Source organism: Prunus avium, chromosome 1, assembly GCF_965620075.1.
Source record: "Prunus avium chromosome 1, drPruAviu1.hap1.1, whole genome shotgun sequence".
Classification (NCBI taxonomy): domain Eukaryota; kingdom Viridiplantae; phylum Streptophyta; class Magnoliopsida; order Rosales; family Rosaceae; genus Prunus; species Prunus avium.
This window is the reverse complement of record NC_142284.1, coordinates 20487375-20494723: the sequence shown is the minus strand read 5'-3', so window position 1 is coordinate 20494723 and position 7349 is coordinate 20487375. Positions and strand designations below refer to the sequence as shown.

Below are 7349 nucleotides of genomic sequence, written 5' to 3'. Positions count from 1 at the left end.
GCAGTGAATAAAATAAATAACACCTCAGACGCCCTCTTTCCTTCCTGGAAGCTGAATACTTGCAGTTCCGCCGATTTTGATGACTGGTGGAAGGCTAGATGCCACGTTCTTCCTGCCTCAGTTGATGCCTTTAAAATTCTTTTTGAAGGCTGGACTTCTGGGACTGTTTATGCAGAGGCAGAGGCTAAGAAGTTCGTGGTGCGGACCATCAAAGATGTCAATGCTCAAGTCATAGAAGGTATCTTCCAGATTCTGTCTATTCTTCTTTCTTTGTTTATGGAGCCAAAATAAACCTATCCTGTCCGTATCAGGTCCTTCCTTGGTGAAGAAAATAGGTGGGGGGGGGGGCAAGGCAGGCTGGAGAGATACTTGGTAAGTCCTCTCAATATTCTGTTCCTTTCATTTTTCCTTATCGGTTCTTTTCTGATTCTGTCTATTTCTTGCGCAGTTTCTTCCGTCATTGATGCTGGAGATTTAGAGCCTCCCTCTGGCGAGGCGGACGAAGACATGGCAGAACAAGCTGCTGTTGTTGCTATCCCCATGGCTGGGAAGAAAAGGAAAGAAAGCACCTCTGTTCAGGGCAGTGTTGCCCAACTTGAGGCATCTGGTAGTTCAATCTTTCTTTTCTTTTGATCTGTTCTGTTCAGTTCTGTTCTGACCTTTACTTGTTCTTGTGCAGCTAAAAGTCCTCCCCCTCCTCCTCTCACTAGGTCTAAAAGACTTAGGAAGAGGAGTGAAATTGAGTCTGATGAGACAGAAGAGCTTGCTGCAAATCCGGCTGAAACTTCTGGAACGGATGATAAGCTGCGAGAGGCCTTTGAGGCTGTTGAGCAGGAGAAACAGCAAGGAGCGGCAACAGAAAACCCTTCAGAAGAGAAAGGGAAAGATTTTGAAGAAGAGGTGAGACCAGATTCTGGCCCTCTGAACATGTTCCTTTCTTTTTCTTTCTAGCTTCTGACTTTTGTTCGTCTGTTCAGGAGGAAATCCCGCCTGAGGTGATAGCAGAGAGCATTGCCTTAGCCCAGCAACAACGTGCCATTCCTAGGACAGAACTGACTAGCTCAGAGCTGGCCACTTTTGAAGACACGGAGGCTGAACATTCCACTGCAGCTCCAACCTCTGAGGAGCAGCCAGAGCATTCTGTTTCAGAGCCAGTGGAACAGGCAGAAGTCCCTGTGATAGCTCCAGCCAGTCTACCTGCATTCGGGTATGCAGAACAGGCAGAACCCACTTTTGTGGCTCAAGCAGAACAGACAATATCGGAACCTAGGGAGCAGGCAGAGACCTGGGCTGTATTGGAGCCTGTGGAGCGAGTGGAGGCGCAGGTGTAGAATTGGCTGCTGCTGTTTCTGAACCCTTGGTAATTTCTTGTCCTTCCTCCGCATTTTACCCTGTCCTTGCTTCCTTTTAACTTGTATTCCTTTCAGGTGGAGGTAGCCGGAACTACAGGAACCGTGGCAGTGGTGATTAGCCCTCTGAAGCCTGTTCTTGCAGCTGTAAGTATTTTACCATGTCATGAATTTTCTTTTCATTTCTGCCCTTTTGCTGATCCACAATTTTGATTTTGCAGATGCCTATCCAATCCCGTGCTGTCTCGACTGTCACAGCCTCCCTTGCTGACCCAGAATTGGCTGAGTTCGAGGCTATGGACTTGGATGCCCAACTGGACAGGCTGGAGAAACTCAGTTCTACCCCTGGCAAGACCAAATTCAAAGCTGTAGATGAGGCAATGGAGAGGGTAAAGATCTGGCAGTCTACTGAGCTGGAACTGGAAGAAAACAGGGAGGCTGTTGAGCAACTGATGAAGGATCTGGACCTACTGCACAGGCAAAACATGGCTCCCAAGCCCATTCTTGAAATAAGTCTGAACCTAGCCAGAGATGTGCTCAATCTTCATGATCGCTATGAGGATCTCAAGCCCACCTTCGAGACTTCTGAGCTCTGCAAGGCTACTCATGATGCCAACTTGGCTGATTATGCCAAGCAGAAGGCAGAACTGGATCAGATGGTTGCGGGGTACAAAGAGGCCAAGGCTACTGCAGATAAGCTGGAGAAGCAGATTGAGGAACTCTAGAGACAGCTAGCAGAACGCAGGGAGGAGCAGCACAGGCTGGGTGCTGGACTGAGTTCTAAGACCAAGGCCACCTTCCTTGTGCAGAGCATGGTTTCAGCTTCCAGGCCAGCTTTGGAAATTGCAGAGGCTTCAATCCACCAAGGGGTACTGCTTCAGAAGGAGCTCTCCATTAAGAAGACTAGCCTGCAGGAAACCCTTAGAAAACTAGAATTTTAGGATTCTATCTTTGGATTTGTAATGAACTGGTTAGTCACCGAAGTGACTATTCGAAAATAAAAGTTTATTTATTTTTGCAATTTTGGTTTTTCTGGATAAACTGAAAGAAAACTTAGAAGATTATATTAATACAAAATTAAAACTGAAACAAAATCAAACAACAGTCTCAAGCTGTTCCCTTTCTATCCCAGGATCCGTTTGTACAGCCTGTGAATCCCACATGGTTGGATAGAATTTCTTTAATCATTTGCCATTAATTGGCGTAGCATGAACTTCTCCATCTCGATCCTGTAGTCTGTATGCCCCCAATCCCAAGACTTGGTTAATTATGAAAGGTCCTTCCCAAGTTGGTGACCACTTCCCATAGCCAGCTATATATGTTCCGAGAGGCAGAACTGTTTTCCAGACTATCTCTCCCTCTTCAAAACTCTTGTTTTTAACTCTCTTGTTGTATGCTCTTGACACAGCCTGTTTTCCTGCTAAGAGTTTGTTGAGGGTATCAATCCTGCTTGCATCCAACCCTTCCAGTTCTAATAACATGGCCTGGTTGTAGTCTTCTCTAACCAATTTGTGTTGATGGGCAATTCTGAGGGATTGGACTGCTATCTCCATAGGCAGAATTGCATCGTGACCATAAGTCAAAGCATATGGAGTCATACCAGTTGCCTCCCTTTTTGAAGTCCTGTATGCCCATAAAGTTTCTGACAGCTTCTCATGCCATTGCTTTGGATTTTTCTCAAGCATTTTTCTGATAATATTGATTATCACTTTGTTACTTGATTCTGCCTGTCCGTTGGCTTGAGCATAATAAGGAGTGGATTGGAGGAGCTTAAATTTGAACGCTTCTGCCATGTTTAGCATATCTCTGGATATGAAAGAAGATCCTCTGTCGGTAGTAATTGATTCTGGAATGCCAAATCTGTGTATGATCTGTTCTTCTATGAAAGTGATGATCTCTTGAGACGTGGTAGACTTAACAGGCTTGGCTTCCACCTATTTGGTAAAATAATCCGTGGCTACAATGATGAAACAATGTTGTTGGCTGCTGGTTGGATAAATCTTGCCAATGAGGTCCATCGCCCATCCTCTGAACGGCCATGGCTTGACCACTGGATTCATGGGAACTGAAGGAACCTGCTGGATTGGTCCATGTCTTTGGCAAGCTTCACATCCCTTGGAATAATCAATGCAATCTTTCATCATGGTTGGCCAGAAATAACCATACCTTCTGATTAGCCAACACATTTTTCTTCCACCTTGATGAGCTCCACATATCCCTTCATGAGTTTCTCCCATGACCTTCATGTATTCTTTCTTTCCCAAGCATCTTAGCAATATTTCATCCTTGCTTTTTCGGACCAAATCTTCGTTCCACATAAGATAATTTAAAGCCATGATTCTGACTTTCTTTTCAGAAGGCAAGGTTGGGTATTGTAAATAGCTTATGATGGGAGTTCTCCAGTTATCCTTAGTGATTATGGCAGAATTGACGTCTATTTCCATTCCTCTGGTCAGAACAGATGGTAGATTCTTCTTTCCTACCTTAATAATCCTCTGGACACAGTCTTCCGGGATCTGTATTCCTGTAGCTATTTGAGCCAGTTCATTGGCTACAAAGTTTTCTTCTCTTGGGATGTGTTCCCAAGTGGCTTCCCTGAATTCTGTCAAAAGATTCCTAGCCGCTACTAAATAGACAGCCAGAGCAGGGTTCAAACATTTGTATTCTCCAGCAATCTGCTTTAAAACAAGCATAGAATCTCCCAAGATTTCCACAGACTGGACTCCGAGTTCTACCAACATTTCGAGGCCAATGATTAGAGCTTCATATTCAGCTCTGTTGTTGGTACATTGAAAATCCAACTGAAAAGAATAACAATGTCTAACTCCCAAAGGTTCCTCCAGAACAATTCCTGCCCCGGAGGTTAAGTCAGTTTTTGATCCATCAAAGTATAACTTCCAATGTGTGAGATGAATCGAATAAATGGGATTGTTAAGGCAAATATGAGCTCTTGTCAGTAGATCTGCATTTGCTATATCCAAAGAATCCATATTTTCAATTTCCTCTCCTGGATGATCGGCTAGGAAATCTGCTACAGCTTGTCCCTTGACAGCTTTCTGAGGGACATATCTGAAAGTAAATTCTGTCCGAGCCAGACTCCATTTCCCAATTCTGCCTCTCAACATTGGCCTTGTTAGCATGTATTTGATTAGGTCTGTCTTGGCAATGATATAAGTGGTAAATGGCAGCATGTAGTGTCTGAGTTTTATAGCAGTGAAGTACAAAGCCAGACAAAGCCTTTCGATCGCAGAGTAATTTCTTTCTACTTCTGTTAGAGTTCTGCTCAGATAGTAGACTGCTTGTTCCTTTCCTTCCTTGTTATCTTGAGCTAACAAGCTTCCAACAGATGTTTCTGATGCGGCTACATAGAGCTTAAGTGGTCTGCCCTTCTTTGGTGGGGACAGAACTGGCGGTCTTGAGAGGTAATGTTTGATTTCTTCAAAAGCTCGCTGGTGTTGCTCCTCCCACTTGAAAGTCTGTTCCTGTTTTAACTTTAGCAAGGAAGAAAAAGGATGGATCTTTCCCGCAGAATTGGATATGAATCTCCTTAGGAAGTTAATTTTTCCCAGAAGACTTTGCAGTTCTTTCTTGCTCCGAGGTGGTTGAGCTTCCATGATGGACTTTGCTTTGTTTTTGTCAATCTCTATGCCTCTCTGGTGTACCAAAAATCCCAAGAAGTTTCCTGCCTGTACTCCAAAGACACATTTTTTAGGATTCATTTTCAATTTATGTTGTCTCATCCTTAGAAATGCCTTTCTTAGGTTTGATACATGATTTTCTGCTTCCGGAGATTTGATCACCACATCATCTATATATACTTCTAGAGAATGTCCTATCATGTCATGGAAAACAGAATTCATTGCTCTTTGATAAGTGGCTCCTGCGTTTCTTAAACCAAAAGGCATTACAGTGTATTCAAAAGAACCTAGATGCCCTGGACACATGAAAGCTGTCTTGTGGATGTCTTCTTCTGCCATCATAATCTGATTATACCCTGCGTTGCCATCCATGAAAGACAACATTTGGTGGTGAGCAGCTCCATCTACTAGCATGTCCGCCATTGGCATAGGATATTCATCCTTGGGGGATGCTTCATTGAGATTTCTGTAATCCACACAGATCCTTACTGCCCCTGTTTTTCTTTTCAGAACCGGGACAATATTGGCTAGCCAGTCAGTGTAAATGGCCGGCCTGATGAATCCTGCCTTGAGCAATCTTTCTATCTCTTCTTTGACTTTTAGTTCCGTTTCCATGGACATTCTTCTTCTGGCCTGTTTGACTGGAAGGTAGCCTTCTTTGACAGGCAGCTTGTGTTCTACCAATTTCCTGTCCAATCCAAGCATTTCATGATAATGCCAAGCAAAACAATCTCTGAAATCATGCAAAAGTGCGATGATTTCGCTTCTGAGTGGTTCTTCTAGTAGTGCGCTAATGAAAGTAGGTCTTGAATCCTCTTCTGTCCCTAGATTAATTTCCTGTAATGGATCTTCGACTTCTGGTAAGGAGTCATCTAGTGCTGCAGGTGCGAAGTCCAATATTTCCTCCTGTAAATTCTCTTCCTGTTCTTTGATGCTCTCATGCGTGAACTCTGCCATATTAATGGCTGGATTCTGCGCAATGAGTTTCCTTTCTTCCCAGTACATCAACAATCTTTTTGTAATGGATCGGATTGTTGCAGCTCGATCCTTTTCCTGCTGATTGAGACTAATCATTGGAGTTCTGGAGGTTCAGAACAAAAGGCCTATTCCAGTCTTCTAGAGAACTGGCCAAACCGTCTTCAATGAGTCTTTGGGCCGTGACACCGTGAGGGCGGCCGTTCTGGTTGACTCCAAAGAAGGTGAAATGACCAAGGTCATCATGATAATACCTTGCTTCAAAACACATGGCAGAAGGCAGAAATGGCCGTGGATCGGCCTCTACTATCTCCATGTAACCTTCTTCATGCCAAAGGGCTAGCTGCTGATGTAGAGTAGAGGGAACGCAGAGGCTTTGGTGAATCCAGTCTCTTCCGAGCAATGCATTGTAGGTAGTAGAAGCAGTGTCTACCACAAAGAATGCAATTTTCAGCTTTTTGGTTCCAACAATGACATCCACGTCCAGGATTCCATGAGTCTTGGTGATGCCCCCAGCAAAGTTGGTGACGGTCAGTCGTGTTGGAATTAGATCCTTCTCTGTTCTGCCCATTTTACTCAGCAATCTGTGTGGTAGGAGATTAATAGCTGCTCCCCCATCTACCATTACTTTGAAAATAGGAATACCTCCAAAGTTCGCAGTTATGAATAGAGGCCTGAGGTGATTAGCCATTTCCCTGGTTGTTTTGGAGAAACAAAGCTGTTCTGCAGCTAGTTTCATGGTGGTTCCACCTGTTCTGGCAGCAGGTACTTGCTGTTTTGGCGCTTCTTCTACTTCTGCCAGTCTGCACTCAAAGCTTTCTTGTGAGAATACGTCTCCCTCCAAAGTGCTTCCTTGTCCTTCTGCTGCCCTGAATCTTTCTGACAAGATGAATACCATGTTAATGCCTAAGTCGCCCTGTAATAAGTCCTTCAATTCTGCACCAAAAGCCTCAGTTTCTTCATCTAGTTTTTCATCATATTCCATCTCTTCTGTCCAGTCTTCCTGCTCTTCTGTTTCGAGGAAACCAGTTTGGTCCTCTGCCGATGGTTCATAGTCTAACTGTTCCTCCTCGTTTTCTTCAGTCCAGTCTTCCTGCCTATCTACTGGGATAGGTTCGGACGCGCCTTGTTCTTTTGAAGGTTCAGGCGGGTCGACTGCTGGTGAGGCCAGATAGATGGGACTCTTTCCTGGAGGTTCTGGGCTTCTCTGCTTTTGAGGTTGACATTCAGTTTGTTCTGCCAGAGGAATTACTTCTGGATTCTTTCCTTTTCTGGCAGAACTTGTTTCTGGAAGTACCTGTACGTCATCCCTGTTCTTGAGGAAGGTGCAATATTGCCTCTGGACTCTCCTTTTCTGAGTTCTGGTTAGCTCTAGAGTTGGCCTGCC

At 44.3% G+C, this 7349-nt stretch overlaps 1 pseudogene; it reads left to right on the top strand.

Annotated features, from left to right (window-relative positions):
- Nucleotides 1-1570: 1570 nt before the first annotated feature.
- LOC148297532 (uncharacterized) lies at nucleotides 1571-2290 on the top strand (annotated as a pseudogene).
- Nucleotides 2291-7349: the final 5059 nt, after the last annotated feature.